At 33.3% G+C, this 18,652-nt stretch overlaps 1 pseudogene; it reads left to right on the top strand.

Moving 5' to 3' along the window:
• Positions 1-14: 14 nt before the first annotated feature.
• LOC104611699 (plasmodesmata-located protein 8-like) lies at positions 15-18,589 on the top strand (annotated as a pseudogene).
• Positions 18,590-18,652: the final 63 nt, after the last annotated feature.

Raw genomic sequence — 18,652 nt, 5'->3', positions numbered from 1 at the left:
ATATTATCCTTCTAATGATTCAAGTGTGGAAGAGCCTTCATCAGCACTCTTCTGGCAATCCCATCTCGGCTCTGAAGAAAATATTTTTTCTGTTATTGTTCCTCTCTTCCCTCGCTAACCATTCTCACCATGTCAATGCTCATACTTTCATCTACGGGGGCTGCTCTCCAGACAAATACCAACCCAGCTCACCCTTTGAAGCCAACCTCAACTCCCTACTGTCTTCCATTGCAATCTCAGCCTCTCAGTCTGCTTATAACAACAGCTTTACAGTGGCAAATGGCACCTCAATGCTGGCGGATGCAGCGGTCTATGGGCTATACCAATGCAGAGGTGATTTGAAGACAAGTGACTGTTCATGGTGTGTCTAAAACGCCGTTAGCCAGATTAGTTTGGTGTGCCCTTGCTCAATAGCCTAGTTTACAGTTAGAAGGGTGCTTTCTAAGATATGACAATGCCAACTTCCTGGGGAAACTCGACATGGCACTGGTATACAAAAAATGCAGTCGTGATACTAGTAATGATGTTGAGTTCTTTAAGTGCAGGGACGATGTTCTTGCTGACTTGCAGGGAGGGTTTTGCTTAGTGTTTGGGGGATTTGAGTTCTGCTGATTGTTCTTCATGTCTTTCGGAAGCTGTCAGGAAGTTGAAGAATGCATGTGGGTCGGCGTCAGCAACCAATGTCTACTTGGCCCAGTGCTATGCTCGATACTGGGCCTCTGGCTACTACGATTCCCCTTCAGGTGTAATTCATAATTTCGTACTACTTCTTTTGCATTTTTCCTTGTATTTCCTTGCTTGTGAGTGTGTTAAGTAGAAAACTCAGAAAAATCTCAGAGAGAGAGATTTCCCTTCAAGGCAGTAATTAGCTTCTCCACTTTCATTCAAATATCGAAATAATTAAATAGTGTTTCTTAAAGATACGTATATGTGTCTGCATGTCCTTTTCTTTGATGAAGATGTTTTTTTGGCTTTCTCATCGCACCCCAACAAACCAATGGATGAGAGAGAAAGGCGTCAAGTAGACTTGCGAAAAATTCCCCTTACTACTTTTGCTTTTTATGGTTGCTTGCAGATTCCTCCACCGATGACCAAATCGGAAAGACGGTGGCAATAATCCTTGGAGTATTGGCAGCGCTCGCTCTTCTCATTGTCCTCCTTTCCTTTATGCAAAAAACATGTGGTCAGTATGATTATAGAGACGAAATTGGAGACAGAGAAGAGAAGGAAGAGAAGAAAGAGAAGATGAGAAATGGGTTCTTCTATCCTTTCGTTTTGGAGAATTGGGAGAGAGAAAGAATGAGAGAGGGGAAAAGAAGAGAAGAAAGGGAAAACAATAGGTTAAATAGGTTTTAGGAGAAAAGGGGCAAAAAATTAAAATAGAAAAAATTTAGTGGGTATTTTGGTAATTTAATGCATTCCGTCATCTGACTTAACGGTCAAGGGGGTATTTGTCTCACAGTCATAGTATAGGGGGGTTTTGTCACAAAACAAAGTACAAGGGGGTCTTTGTCATAGACACCATAGTACATGGGGGTCTTTATAATTTACCTTTTTCTTAAATTTCACTTTAGTACCCTGAGCTTTTGGGTAGTGTCAAGAAAGTATCCGAACTTTCAAACATGTCACTACGGTACCTAAACTTTCAAAAAGTGTCAAGTTGGTCCCTGTCATTAATCAACCATTAGTTAGGTTTTTCGAAAGTTTAGGTGTTGCAGTGACACATTTGAAAGTTTAGGGTACTAAAGTGGAATTTTCCCCTTTTTTTTATAAATCTAGTTATACAAGATGGGGGTGTCCCCATAAGTCACTAAACAAATAAAAGCAAGAGGCCAAGGAAGCTTACATACGTTGAAAGAAACACAACCATCGGTTGACAATTGGACTTCATGTGCATGGTGGGCCAGCCAATTTGTAGCCTGATTCACCTCATGAAATACATGATTGTACATGATTCTCTTCTCGTGCCTCTCCTTTAGCTTCCAACAATCTTGGTTTATGATATGGCCACCTCACCCCATATTGTCATAGAAGCCTAAAACTTGAAGGCGTAGGAATGGGCTTACTCACTTTGCTCTTAGGCAAGGCTGCTCCGTCATCCATGACTTGGTTGTTGGTTCCTAATTTCATTAAATTTGTTGTAGAAGAAGAGATGTAATCTTTTTTTGTTATATGTGTGCCTGATAGGCTTAAAAAAAAGTGTAGGTAGGGCAAGTTGTTTAAAAATAAGTGATTACTAGTGGGGATCCGTGCGATGTACAGGCTTTGTTAAGCGAAAGCTAAACAATAGAAGCATAGCCAATTATTTTCTATTTTAATTTTTAAATAATTAATAACTAGTTATATTTATATAATACTTTTTATAATTTTTTACAATACAAAAATAATGATAATTAATTTCAACTAAGGTTGTTCATCAAATTGATGAACCAAATTGACCAACTTGGCCCAGCTCGACCCAAGTTGGTTGATTTTCTAGTATTTCTGGTGGATTTTAATTAAGAAATTTTCCAACCTTACTAGGTTCGGTCAACTTCGGTTTAGCCATTTCAACCAAAACCAAACCAACTTGATATATATATATATATATATTAAATATAAATTTTTAATATGAGAAAATGGGAAAATTCTCATAGTTCTTAGTCTAAAATATTTTATATTGTAAATTTAAAAATTTTAATTTATTTTTTAATAATACCATTGTATTTTTTAAATTTAAAATTTTAAGTTTAAATCTTTTGAACCAACTAACTAAACCAATATAACCCGAGTTGGTTGGTTTTCTCTAATGGTTGGTTGGTTTCACGTGACAACTCCCCAACTTGCTGACTATGCCAATTTGGTTGGCCAAACAACCTACAACTAAACCGAACCAACCCGTGAACACTCCTAATTTCAGCTAAACTAATAGTCTAATCTCTAATAAATAACGATAGTTTAATCTCCAATAATTATATAAACTTTATATTAAATAACAAAACAAAAATAGATTGATATATTTATCAAAAAAATATAATAAACAATTACTAAAAATAAAAAAAATATAAATTTTAGTATATATAAATATATAATAAACATAGATTATGATTTTAAAATTATTATTAATAAATATCAATTTTTCTGGACGTTATTATCTAGAATTATTAATAATATTTTTATTATTAGCACATTAATAATTGCAATTATTATTCTATTTTTCTAATATCTATTAAAAACTTTTTTTTTGAAAGTTACCACCTATTTTTAGGGTGTTTGGTTCTGCTTTTATTCAGTAAATGTTTTTTGATGGTGCCACATAGGCACCACTTCAGCATTTTCTTTCTCTTGCTCTTCTACATGCATCGAAAATGAAAAAAAAAGTCAACTTTGGTTTTTGTGCATGTCAACCGTTTGTGGAAGTTATTTTTTAAAGCTTCCACAACGGCCAGACGTTTTTTCACTGTTACGTTGATGTGGAGCCTGGTGGCGCCTACTTGTCATAAACGGTTGTAATTATTGCATTTCTCGGTTTTACCAGCAAATAAAGTACAAACGTTTATTCAATAAACATAAACGAAACTAAACACATACTTTGTTATTTGAAAGCTTCAATACCTCTAAATTATTTAATCTATTTTCATGATTTCAATAATATTTATAAAATTATAAATTATTTATATTTTATATTCTTATTATCAAATATTATTAAACCTATTATAATTATTTTTATGTTTTAGATAATTTTTTTAAGGTTATTACATAATTTTGTTATGTAATCTATTTTATTTTTAAATAATATTTAAAATATGATTTAGTTATTAAACTTTTTGATATTTAAAATATTTAAAAATTAGTTATTTACAATATTATTTATTTATTTAAATAATTTCATTACTTAGTTATTTAAACATTACTTATTTATTGAATTTCATAATCCGTAAAATTAAAAGTTATCCTATTATTACATAATTTCATTATTGATTCAAATATTATGAAATCTATTATAATGAATTTTCTACTTGTAATAAAATGTTTAAATTTATTTTGTAATTTTGTTATCTTAACTATTTAAAATTTAGTTATGTTAAATATTTCATTATTTAAAATGCTTAGTTATTTAAATATTTAAATAATATGTAAAATATTTAAAATCTTTGTTATTTAAATTTTATTTATTTGAAAGTTATTACATAATATTAAATATTTTGTCATATAATTATTTAGTTGTTTTAAATATTTAATATTTATGAATTTCATAAAAATGTAAACTTATTAATAATATTAATATTATTAAATCTATTATAAATATTTTTTATGTTTTTAATAAATATTTTAAAGTTATTACATGATTTTATTATAATATTTAAATAATTATTAAAACAATTTCAAGCAATAGAGCTAGGGTTGCAAGTTGGGTGTACCCAATTCAAGCTTGACCCGATTCAATCAAAACTTTTGTGCAAGTTGGGTTTGAGTTTTTGAACTTAAAGATGAGCTTAAGCCAAAAGAAAAAAAAAAAACTCGAGCCTAAACTAAACTCAAATTGGCCTTAGGTTGAGGCCTCGGGTACTGATCCAATGCAATTTAAAGTTATTACATAATTTAATTATAATATTTAAATAATTCTTAAGTTTTTTAATTCAAACTTTCTTTACATAGATATAAATGAAAAGTGGGGGAGAGAATAAATAGGAATTAGAGATAATTTAGGAGATAAATAGGAGTTATAAATAATTTAGGAGGGAGTGGGGGATAGTGGTGCCACTTGGATAGATTAGATTAGATTTTGGTGGAGAGATTTTTGGAGGGGATATTCAAAGGGATAAATACAGAGGAAAGAGGGTTGGGTTGGGCATGTTGAGATGTCAAAATGAGAGAGGGAGAAGACATTGATAACGTGGCTTCATGAGAGAGCAAATTAAAAAGGCTATATGAAAGAGGGGCTGAGAGTTCTCCGTTGGGGTAAGGGAGAAAGTAGAGGCCATGCGACGTGGGCACCAACTATTTTAGTATATACCAATAGGGAGTCGTGCGGTGCACAAACTTTGTTAAGCAGAAGTTTTTAAAACATTGACCGGTACAACTCAAGTTGGTCGATTTTCACTAATGGTTGGTTAGTTTTGAGTGACCAACTCCCCAACTCGACTAGATCAACAATCTGCAAATCGAACTGAACTGCCTAATGAACACTCCTAATTTCGACTAAATTGATAGTTTAATCTCTAACAAATTAAATAACAATAGTTTAATCTCTAATAGTTATTAAAATTTTGTAGCGGAAATATAATAAATAACTAATAAAGCTTCAATGCCTCTAAGTTATTTAATCTACTTTCACTATTTCAATAATTTTTAAAATTTTAAAATTATTTATATTTTATATTCTTAGTATCGAATATTATTAAATATATTATAATTAATTTTGTGTCTTTGATAAATTTTTAAAGTTATTACATAACTTCATTATTCAATCTTTTTTTTTGTTTTTTAAATAATGTTTAAAATATGATTTACTATTAACTTTTTTGATATTTAAAACATTTAAAAATTAGTTATTTATAATATTATTTAGTTATTTTTTAAATTATTCATATTTTATATTCTTATTATCAAATATTATTAAATCTATTATAATTATTTCTGTGTTTTTGATATTTTTTAAAGTTATAACATGATTCTGTTATTTAATCTATTTTTTGCTTTTGAAATAATATATAAAATATGATTTTAGTTATTAATTTTTTGATATTTATAGTATTTAAAAATTAGTTATTACAATATTATTTAATTATTTAAATAATACTATTATTTAAATTTTAAAATATTAATTATTTACAATATTATAGATATATATTCGAATAAATACTTGTATTGGGCCTTAACTATACTGATAAACACTTTATTAGCAATTGGGAAATAAGTGCTTATTATGAGAATAAGCAATTTACTTATTCAAAAAGTCCAAAATTCTAGTTTATTTTTAAATGTTTATACAATAAGAGTTTATTCAAAACTTTCCTTCCAAACCACTCCCTTTTTATATTTCAAAGTGTTAATATTTCCCTTTTCTTGAAGAACATAGGGTTTTTCTATCGGGTGAAACTTTTTTCTACATTCTTCTTTTCACATATTCCATTGCAACAAGGACACTACTCCACGCTCTAATCAAAAGCCCGTGCATCTAGGTTCATGAACATTCTTCTCTCCTCGTTTTTTTTACATTTATCATCTTCAATCGGACAACCACTACATTCGTCTAACTCTGTTACTCATTTTTTTCCTGTAAATACCAATTTCTTCTTCTTTCTAAACAATCGGGAATTTCCAAGATTGAACTAGAAGCTCGTGCATCTAGGTTAATGAACATTCTTCTTGATGTGGCACTCTTAAAATGAGGGTTAAATTGGTCCTTCTAAATGAATAAATGCTTATTGGAGAAAAAAACCACCAAATTCCCAATATGAAATAAGTGGCTATTTTTTAAAATAAGTACTTGAAAAATATGGGTGTCAAATACAAATAAGTGCTTATTCGAATGATCACTTGTTTTTAAGAATTTATTATCTGCCATTAAAAAAAGGATTGTTCCCTCAATCATTCCCTAAAAGGAGTGAAAGTTTTTTCACTTATCTATGTAAGGGTACATTGCTGAAACCTCCCATGTACTTCCTATAGTTGTGGTTCAGTACATTACTTTATTATTACTAACATTGTCCTCTCCTAAACATTTTGACATTATTGCATCTACACCCCTTCCATTAACTGAATGTTAGAATGTTAACCGAAATTGATGATGATGTCAATCATCTTAACATTTTTAAATGTCAAGATTACCCTTAAATAAAAACATGACTATCCATACATACTTTGAAAAGAGTTATCTATATCATGCTTGAATAGTGGGTTAGAATCCACCCTAACCCTCACCCACCTCAACCCACCCACTTTGATTTGTATATCCACCACACGCTCAATATTTTTCTCAAAACACAAAAAAGGGTGTAGGAGACACAAAAAAATGATAAAAATTTATTCTAACAAAGCCGGATTAAAAAAATGACATCCTTTTCAAAAATATATTTCAACCCCAAAACCATAATTACATAAAATGAATGCATGTATCTCAAATAAAAAAGGCAAAAATTGCAAAAAAGAAAAACAAAGATGATGATAAAAGATTAAAAATATACATTTCAATAAAGGTAGAAAATGTAGAAAATACATATCATAAAAAATTCAAAAAATATATATAATTCAACAAACTATACAAAAATTGTATGAAAACACAATTTTTTTATGAATTTTATGGTTAGTGTAATAGGGAAGGGCAAATTTAGAAGCCAATTTATTATTCAAAAGGCCAAAGTTGGGTATTTTGGTAACTTTTCCCGCTTGTGTCAAGTCAAGATAATGGAGCGGGTGTATATGCAACAATGTCATAAAGTTCAGGGGATTACAGTGCTATTAGCATAAAACAGGGTTTTGAGCTAGAACTCTCATAAAGTCCAAGGGTGGTTTTAGGCCTTCAGCAATTTACCCTTTACAGTTTGACATTGTGTACTTTCGGATAGTGACATTTAGGTTCCTTAACTTTCATTTACTACAAAGACCCACTCTTAAGTTTAACTTCTAATCCCATCATGACCATCATTTTGTTAAGCATTATGTTAGTTAATTTGATTAAAGAAAACAAAAATCTCATATAACCTTCATATATGGGGTTTTGCAATTTGATATGGAATTCAAACCAAACCAAACCGTTTAATTATGATTTGGTACAATTTTTAATATGGTTTGGCCCATTCTATTAGAGTTAACCCAATTAGAAAGGCCCAAACAATATATAATGCATTCATAAATAACAAAATATAATAATGGGTTGTGTTGTAGAGCGTCTGCTGATCCACAGGCCTCAACACCTCAGTCCAATATGAAACGACATAGGGGTTTGGACCAGACCTGGCACGACCCGAGGATTTGTGCTGCTCTACACAGCTCTTACAAGAACCCATTGGTGTGAGTAGGGATGGCAATAAGACAGGTTCAGGGAGGGTTTTGTAAATTCTAGACCCTACCTACCTCCCTAAACCTCCTAACCCGCTGTACTTACCCCAAAACCTGTAGCAGGTTGGATTTTGATAATTCAAACCCTCCTTGTACATGAAAATGCAAAACCCTCCCTGATCATACCCTCTTTGCATTCAAGGGTAGGGGTGGGTTGGGTTTAGGATCCACATCTAATTTTCTATTATTTCTTGTTATATATAAGCAATAAATAAGTAAAATAACACAAATAAACAACACAATTTCTAGTTATTTGATTAAGACATGTAAAAAACATAAACTATCAATTATCTTTCACATACAATTCAAAATATTATTAAATTCAACACCTATTATATAAAATTTATATCCTTTCCAACAATATGCAGGTCAACAAGGACTGGGTTTAGCTTAATACCCATATCCTATCCATACTTGTATGAGATTGTAGAAATCCAAAACCCATCCTCCAAGCAAAAAACCTGCCCCTGCATCGAGGCAGGTACCCACTAGGTAGGGTAGAAATTTCCTTCCCAATATGTGAGTTATCATTACTTCCCTCGAGTACAGCCTATGTGGCAGCATTGATGCCAAACAAAAAAAAGGAACCATTTTTTGAGAAAATGGTGTAACAAACTCTCATATATACAACATCATTTTTTCAAAAAACATCTTTGAACACTACAAGAAATTTGACTTCTAGCAACGAACAAAACCGTTGCGAGAAGTCCTTAAAACCGTTGCTAGAGACCTATAGCAATGGACTAGCGACGGATACAAAACCGATGCCTCTTCCACCGTGGCAATAGGTTCTAGCAACGGATATAACCGTTGCTACAGTCTTAATCTCTTGCAACGGACATTAGGTCAACTGTTGCTAAAATGGTTATAACAACGGACAAAACCGTAGCTAAAAGAGTGCAAAAGAGAAAATTGGTGGATATGTTGCTACGGTTATTCTCTAAAACCGTTGTTAAATGATACCTATAACAACGGTTCATTAAGAAAACCGTTGCTATATGTAACCTTTAGCAACGGTACATTAAGAAAACCATTGCTATATAGTCTTTAGCAATAGTTCATTAAGAATACTTGCTAAAGGACACCTATAGCAACAGTTCAATAAGAAAACCGTTTCTAAATGATATCTATAGCAACGTTTTGCCATGAAAACGATTGCTACAATATAGTTTTAGCAACAGTTATAACACAAAACTGTAGCTAAAGTTATCTGTAGAAATGGCTTTTATTTAAAACCCTTGCTATAATACAATTGCTATATACAATTAATCTTGAATAACCATTGCTAAAGATATATTAATAGCAATGATTATGTAAATGCTCTTTGTTCCCATGCTATACAAATAAATAATAATTTATAAACAAATATATTTTTATTCAAATTATCAAATGCTATTACAAAAGTACATTTGTCATTTGTAAGGAATACATGAATAAGTGTTTTCAACAAAAAAAGAAAATTTGTAAAGAATACATGAATAAGTGTTTTCAACAAAAAAAAGAAAATTTGTAAAGAATACATGAATAAGTGTTTTCAACAAAAAAAAAAAAAAAATCTTCAATGCCTTGCTCATGTATCAAACACCAATAATGTCTGCTTTAATGTTATACCACTTCCTTTTAAACCTGCAAGAGTTAACAAGTAAATCATGAATTAGGCAACAAAAACATCAAATGTCCTTCCCCCCAATAATTTTCTCAAACTACAAAAATACAAAATATCAACTATTCTAAGACAAATGATTGTCGTCGATATACTAAGAGGTCTAACTAATTAGAACACAACTTTCTTATTAGTTGAAACAACACATCACTAAAATGGTATGAAAACAAAGCATCCAATGGGGTTTAACCCAATGCTGGTATACTAAAATGTGATAAATCCAAGTGAACAATTACAAAAAAAAAAAGAAAAAAAAGAAAAAAGAAAAGCAGAAATATAACCACATCTAATTAATTCGATAATATTAGGAGTTAAAAGTATAAGAAAGTAACGAAAATAAACTAGGGGACAGAAGAATATAGCAATGTAAAACCAAATAAACATCACAAATGGAAGTACATGCGAATGAAACCAGACTCCATAAGGACATTTAATTTTTCGTTATACAGACACAATGTAGAATGACAGACGGCAATCGGAATGACAGACACAATATAGAAGGACATTTAATTTTTCGTTAACAGAGGAAATCGGAATTAAAAAAGTGCAAAAACTAGAATGACAGACGGCAATATATATGTATACAAAGGGTTCAAATTTCAAAGTTAAAACAATACAATCTCTATGGAGTTTAGTGAAAAGGAGATACACCATTTGATGGGAGAAAGTTCGACTCTCCCTAATGTTGCCTCCGATGCAGTAAGTTGGATGCTCGTTTTGGTGGTGATAGTAAATGGCTGTGAGTGCAACACAGTGGCAGAGCGTACCAATGAACTTGGCTACTCTTGGTCCCTCTTGCTTCCGATTGGGGAGGTAGTAAATGATCTTGCTTCCGATTCTGCAGAGATGATATACAAAGGACGAAGAAAAAGGGAGGAGGGAATAGAAGAGAGAGAGAGAGAAAGAGGAGGTTGGGTTCGGAAGTGATAGAGGTAGCAGGTGGAGACAACTAATAGTTAACAAGGAATGTTTGTTACAGCGATAGAGAGAAGAACAAGGGAGGTGGTTGAAATGAAGAGAAAAAGAGGAAGAAGACGATGGTAGAGAAGAATAGTGAAAATGAGAGAAAATGAGAGGAAGAGAGAGGGAGGGGGTGTGCTCAGCTCCACCGCTGCAATGAGTTGCAGCGGCAGTAATGGAACAGGAAAAGAAAACTGAAGAAAAGGGAGAGGGGAAGTAGAGAGAGAGACAAAATCGGTGAGAAAAATAGGAGGGAGTGAGAGAGGAAGAAATAAGGGAAGGGAGAGAAAAAAAATGGGAGAAAAACGGTGATAGGAGGAAACTTGGCGCTGTTGCCGCTATTTGTCGAAGGAAGGAAGAGAGTAAACAGTTCCCTTGTAATGGAGAATAGTAGAGGGTTGAGGGTTGGACGGAGACGTAGAAGGTTGTGGGTTGTCGTCGCTAGTTTCTCGGTCGAGAGCTCGAAGGAGATAACAGTAGCCCCCCTTCGTAAAGCTCGGTTTGGTTTTATATTAGGGCATAATGGCAATTTCGTAATTTTTTGAAATATAACGACATTTTGGTAAATGGGGATATTTTTGGATGGAATTTGATAGGGTAGGGTTTTTGGGCATTCCAGATCAATTGGTGGGGTCAGATTGGCCTAACAATGCTTGGATCAAGGGAACTTGAGGTACGAGCATTCCAATTGATGAAAAAGCTTAAAATGGAATCTTTGTTCAATGAGGGGTAAACTGAGGAATTTTAACTTAAAATTTAATAGTATGAGGTTTCTGAGGGGACTGGAAGAATTTGCATGGTTTGATTGGCTCAGATCGGGGGAATCAGAGGTACGAGTGATCTAACCGATAAGGACACTCGAAATAGAATCTTTACTAGAAGGATGAATTTTAAGCTGAAATTTGACCTGATGGTGTTTCTAATGGGCTTGGACAAATTGTCCTGGTTTGATTGGTTCAAATGTGTTCGGACTGAGGGAATTTGCAATACAGTAATCCGACACGCGAGAAAGCCCAAAATGGAATCTTCGTTAGATGGATAGGCAGATCGAGGAATTTTGAGTTAAAATTTTGTAGGATCAGATTTCTGAATGTCTTGGATGAATTGATAAGATTTGATTGGTTCAAATGGGTTCGAATTGAGGAAATTTGAAGTATGGGTGGCCTGGCCAATGAAAAGGCTCAAATCAGAATCTTTTTCGTAAGAGGGGCAGAATGGGATTTTTAGGTCTGAAATTTAGTGGATGGGTGATTGGAAGTTTGAGGAAGATTTTGGTAAGGTTTGAGGGCCTTGGAAGAGGTGTCATGATGTAGATCTTTGATTTTAAGAGTAGTGAGTGATGAAAGAGGTCAAATCCGAATCTTTTTTATGAGAGGGGTAAAATGGGGATTTTATGCCTAAAATTCAATGGATGGGTGATTAGGGGTTGATGGATGTTTTGACAAGTTTGGAGATAGTTAGATTTTATGTTACGACGGAGATCTTGAATTTAAAGAGTGGTCACCAATAAGAATGATTTATTTAGAATCTTTTTAAATAAAGGGAGAGATGGTTATTTTGAGATTTGAAATTTGATGGATGGTCGATCGAGAGGCTGATGAAAGTTTGATCATGTCCAGAGTATTTGGATTATAGGTTTTGGTCGTAATGTCTGGTTCGTTAAAATGAAGTCTTCGATGGGTGGATGGAGAAATCAAGGAATTTAAGGTTGAGATTTGAATCATAGGTTTTAGTCACAATGTATGGTTCATCAAAATGGAATCTTTAATGGGTGGATGGAAAAATCAAGGAATTTAATGTATTATGCATTTAATATATATAGTTTGGTTGGGTTTGAATCAGTTCAGGACTAGGTGGAACCAGTTCCAAACCGATAATAATCGGGACAATATATCCGGAACTGGAGTCAACTCATTGATTTCGATTCCTAGAACCATAACCAACCTAATCAATTCATGAACATTAGGTTCGTCGGGTTGAACTTGACTTATTAATTACCCTATTTCTATGTAATATAAAATAACATATATATATATATATATTATCTATAATATACATATAGTTAAATATATGTGGGGTTAAGTTAAGCCCAAGGCGGGTTTAAAGTATTAAGCCTATGCCCAACCCTAAAATTTGGGGCTCTAATGAGGGCTCGAGCCTCGGCTAGGGCTTAAACACAAAATCTAGGTCCAAGAGCGAAATTTTCCAACTTGCTAAAATGATCACCCTTGTTTTTATGACAAAAATAGCAAGGTAAGGGTAAGGGTGCCTTCAGTACTTTAAAACACATAGGGTTAAAAGTTACACTTTGAGGCAAAAAAATTGGTAAAGTGGTTGAAATAATTTATTAAATAAGTATTAATTTACTAACTAAATTATTAGTTATTATTTAATTAATAATTATTTATCTATATTGTATAACTATTACTTTATTAATAATTTATTTATGAATTTAAATAATTTAGTTTAATTGTCAATATTATTTTCAATCATAAGTAATTAATTAATTTGCCATTAGTGGTTTTTCATATTTAATTTATTAGTTTCTATTAATTATTAATTTACTTAAATAATTAAATTAATTTTTGATGATTAGTTTTAATTAATCAAATAATAATTAATACTTATTTATTTCTATTTTATAAATTATTATCTTTTTATTAATTTACTTATGAAATTATTAATAATTTATTTTCTAGTTTAATTATTATTAAATAACAATCATTAACTATTATTGTTATGCAATAGTAATGAGCTAATAATTTTTTAATTATTAATTATATTCATTTACATTAATAAATTCTTAATTATTAGTTTACTATAAAAAATAATTAATAAATAATAAATATTTTAAATGAATACTATATGGTTATTATTTATGAACTAGGAATAAAGTGATTGTAGCTAAAGATGATTAACTTTATAGTTATAGCCACGGAATTTTAGTTATCCGTGGCTATAGTGATAAATAGCTCTTTAGCCACGAATAAAATGACTGTAGCCATAAGTCAACTTCTGCTTTTGTAACATATAGCCACGGATACATTATAACGTAGCTATAAATATCTTTTAGCTACGGACAGAATAACTTTTAACCACGGACATATTGTCCGTAACTAAAGGTCAACTTTTTGCCACGGACATCAAATTGTCCGTGGTTATATCCCATGTTTTTTAGCTACGGTTTTGTTGACGGTAACTAAAGTGTCATAACTATAGCCCCATTTTCCTGTAGTGGAGGAAATGACATGGATGCCAAACACCTACTATATTTGCCTTATGAATGATTGAGTTCGAATAGCTTTTGGCAAAAAAAAAAAAAAAATGCAGTTTCTATAGTTGCAAGATCGGACGAAGTAGAGGACTTTGAATTAAACCAGAGTTTCGTTTCTAACACATACTTTCCATACATTTCTTTCCGCTTTTGTACATGTCCATTGGGGATTTCAGGTCGTTCTCTACTTGATGCCTGATGCAGAAAAGACTTTTAAGTAGTCAATGATGTCATTAATCCACATAAGGAAAATGGTTTCGTCAATCCTCAAAATATAGCCTTGGCATCCATGAATCCAGATTTTCTCTCTTTGGTCCTCACACCCACCTTATATTACACTTGCAGCCATGAACATCTCCTATGAATGAAAACATAAAGTACTGATGTTCTTCCATTTTATTAGGAGGAAATTGAATTATATTTGCACACCCATTTGAAATTTCCTTCAATTTGTCAATGAGTCCGTAATGTGTCACCAGGAATATTCAAGACTTGCAGATCGAGTTATTAACATACAGTGGCCTTTCCAAGTATTACATTCTTGTGGAATAGTTGTGAAATTGTAACTTTTAAAACCCCAAACAACACTGTTGGAGAGAGAGAGAGAGAGAGAGCGCTTATATGGTCCCGCCCATCTGCACAGCCAATAATCTGATCTATTTTGTAAATACCGATCGAAGTACAACAGCATGAGTTGATTGTAGATTCTTTGCAATTAGTCACTTATACTGTTATATATACACGGCGATGGCGGTTGTTTGTAAAAACTAATCTTTTTGTCTTGTTTGTTTGGAGTCAGCAACTTGACAAATTTTCTAGGCCTGCCGGACATGTATATGGCAATGACCCTGGTTTTTGGGACTGAAAGCAAGAGCGAAAGAAAACCTCTATATATGTAAAAGTGTCAAAGAGGTGAAAGAAAAAAAGTTGTGAACTTGAACGCAAGGCATAGAAAATAAAAGGAGAGAACCCAGAGCCCTCATTCATTCCCTCGTGAGCTGTGTCCCTTCTCTGCAGGGTCAGGGTGTACTCAATAACGCTACCCTACCTTTTTTCTTACATCGCCAGTTGCCAATAAACCAGTGGCCTTTCTCACTTTCAGTTTCAGTTTCCATCCTCCCACTTCCCTTCTTTTCGCTTCCCAAAGACCAACCTCAAATACCCAATCTCTATCTATTCAATCTCAGAAGATCATACTCTCTGCCGAGTTCTCTCAGTCTGGGCGACAACATGAACTTCCATCCATATCTGCACGCAGGGTTGATTCAGAAGCTAATAGTTTTAGCCCTTCTGTCCCTCTTAGTCGCCGGAGAGAAGAACCGGACCACCAGCATCCTCGCCGAGAAACAGCCTCTAGGATCTCAACAACGGCAACAACATATTCACCGACTGCAACTAGTGCAACTTCACCACCCATTCGACATGTTCTTCTCAAACAAAAGGAGGGTTCCCAACACCTCAGATCCTCTCCACAACCGTTGAAGTGTATACTGGTATTATTGTTGTTCTTCTAGTCTTGTCAAGCCTCTCCTTCAATTGATTGAAGATGAATTTGTTATGGTTCTTGGTCTTCCCTGTTGGAGAAAAGAAAAAGAAAATGTGAAGGAGATTTTGAGCCCCATACAACGGCAGCTTTGGGTGAGTACAGTCTTTTGCTCTTTGTATATTTTATTAATGTTGTCTCGGTGCTTTTTCCTCCTAAGTTACATTTTTATTTTGAAACTTTTATTTTTTTCTATGGGTTCTTTTTCCTTCCATAAAACTCTATATGGTTCTATACTCTTAGTCGTTAATATATTACCATCAAGTTTTTAAAAAACTGGACCGGACAAGAACCTTTTGGGAACCGTTCCTGGTTGAACGGTCAGACCATCCAATTTGAACGAAAAAGTTAAAATAAAAATGACCAAAAACTATTGTTAATTAAATTGATGATTCGACTGTTCGAATGGGCGAATTGCTAATCAAATCAACCATTTTTGGCCTAAGAGTGGTTTTAGGGTGAAATGGTCCGACCATCTGGCATCTTTACTGTCCCCGTTTGCTTCTATTCCACCTTTTTTTTTTTTTTTATGCTCTCGTGCGGTGGTCTATTTCGTAACTTTGAAGATCCCCTCATACTTCAAGGCCTTTCCTTTTCCTTCTCCGTGTACATAAAATAAAATAGATAAAATACCCAACCATACAGTTAGACAATGACAAGCTACAGGGCCAAGTCTTTTGGTGTATTGTGTTGCAGTAGTAAGATTTATAAGAGGGTAAAATGGCAAATGGATTAATAATAGAGTTGTGATTGTAAAATTTGCAACCCAGAAACAAATTATAGGTGACATATTGTGTATTGAGGGGATCATACGTGTTTATAGTAGTTATACACAAGAAATGGATATCACAAGTTTAAATTATAGACCACTATTCTATATAAACTCCTTCATTCCTTGCACCTTTCATTCTTTTTTATTGGGTTAAGTATTAGACTCACTTAATTCAAAAAAAAAAAAAAAAAAAACAAAAGCGAGAGAATTGAGTCTATAATCAGTTCATAGTTCATTGAAATGAGTGGGACAATTAATATAATTTTTTTGTTTTTTGATTGAGATGCCAATTGATGACCTACTAGACAAATTTTATTGTGATTGACCACATTTTTGGGCCCAGTTCTTCCATATGTCACCAGCATCCATACAGTCTATGGAGTAGACCTTGTGATGGACTTGGCCGAGTGAGAGACAAAGATATATAGACGCGCGCGCTCTCTCTCAAACTCTTTCTCTCACATGATGAACATAAGTCGAGACAATAACCATTCTCGATTTGGATATGCAAATCTTTGATAGTAATAAGTGAACCTCCTTTCTACTATTTGGAATTATGCAATAGATTTGCTAGGCGGCCCCCATAAAAAAAAAAGGTAGCTTCAACAGAAGCAGCAATATAGGTTGGCGAAGCCTAAGACGATGAAAACGGGTCCAAGTAATTATGGTTGGGTGGGTTCCACAAACCATCCAAAAATTAAAATCAACCTCGATGGCCCCGGAGGAGAGCGAATTCCATCGGAGGGATGCTAAAACTCTTCCTTGGGGCAACCGCCATAGATATTAGAGGCTATTCCAGTGTCGGAAGTAATTAAGTACCCGTTTGAACGAACTCTCTCTCGCCACCGCCTTTTGACTTTCACAAATTTTGATACATGAAAAGTTCAAAAGCAAAGTTAATTTGGTGAAAGCAGGAAGAGACCAGGAACGAGGCTGTTGTTCTCTGAATTTAGGATCCGTTTGGAAGGGCTGTAGTCTTGTCTTCATTGAATTGCTTTTACAGTTTACTGACATGCTAACGAAGCTTTACCGGTAATGGTAAGTGGTAACCCCCTATTTTTACTGGAAGACAGCAATTTTGGGCTTTTTGGAGTTTTTACAAAGCACTGATTGTGGGCTGTCCGAATGAAGCCCATTACATAAAGCCAAGAAGAGTCGCTACCTGAAAAGCCTCTTAAGTCCCAAATGCGCACTTATAAGTCTCTTACTTAAAGCTTTGCGTCAGTCTTTTGGGTTCATTTTAATGTTTGTCTCTAATTTTCAGATAAATCAAACAGAACCTACGTAACTACGGATGTGTTGATCCTGCGACCATCTCCACTACTTGGCCATTGGCTTCTCATAGTTGTTATTACAAGGACCCTCCTGTACTTTAATTTAGAATAAATATTTCCTTCAACTTTAGCCGTTAGACAAAGGCCTACCTTGTTAGTGTTCCATTAGTTAAGTTCGAAAAAAAAAAAAAATTATTTAACTGCTGGATTCGACTATGATATGAAAATCATATAATATCTGAAAAACGATGTGTTTTTAAATTCCTAAATTACCTTTTTTATATATTTATTTTTAAAAAATAAGCCAATACGAAACAGTTTTGCATGTGAATGTATGTTATTGATGTCTATCGTTGGTTGTATTAAAAGGTTTCCAAAACACCTATTACCAGCACACTTTTCTCCCTTCTCCCTTTCTATACCATCTTCTCTTAAAAATGATGTCCTAACGCTAGAGGCTTCTAGTTTATATTGTGAGCAGGATTTAGACACTATTTCGAGAGTTTGTCTAACCAGTTTCTCATGACATTGCGATTATAAGTTCTATAATTTCGTTCCAAAATTTTCATTGTTAAGTCTCTTTATTTTTTCCCTTTCAAATTTTATTTTTTGGGGGAAATTTCAAATGGAGAGGAGATGAGCAGTAGGGTTCTCTCTAGGGTTTATTAGTGGGGGTTTCTCTGATATCGCCGACCACAGCAAGATTCGTGGTGGAGAAGAACAACTTTATGACATCTTCTGACAGCATAAAATGTACCCACTAGTGCCATTGGGAATTTTGGAATCTCTCAATATGGAGGGAGCATGGCTGGGACGGTTGTTTTCATGAGTACAGCTAGGATTTTTTATTGAGGGAGTGGGGGGAGAGGTAAAATCTAAAAAACATGGATAGGAGGTGTTAAAAGTTAGAAAACGTGAGTATAAGGATTAAAATATAAGTAGAACTTAAATAGATTTTATGGAAATTTTGAAGGAGAACATGAAGGGTTGCAAGGAATTTGATGATTTCCATATATCATTCAAGGCAAAGAGCAAAGCTCTCCCAATATTTGATCTTTGAGCATGACTAGGTATGAGATATTGGAATTGCACAGTTCATTCTAATTTAGAGTTTTTAGATTGT

The sequence above is a fragment of the Nelumbo nucifera genome, chromosome 1 (assembly GCF_055504915.1).
Source record: "Nelumbo nucifera cultivar China Antique chromosome 1, China Antique-T2T, whole genome shotgun sequence".
Classification (NCBI taxonomy): Eukaryota; Viridiplantae; Streptophyta; class Magnoliopsida; order Proteales; family Nelumbonaceae; genus Nelumbo; species Nelumbo nucifera.
This window is presented reverse-complemented; position numbering and strand designations above follow the sequence as displayed.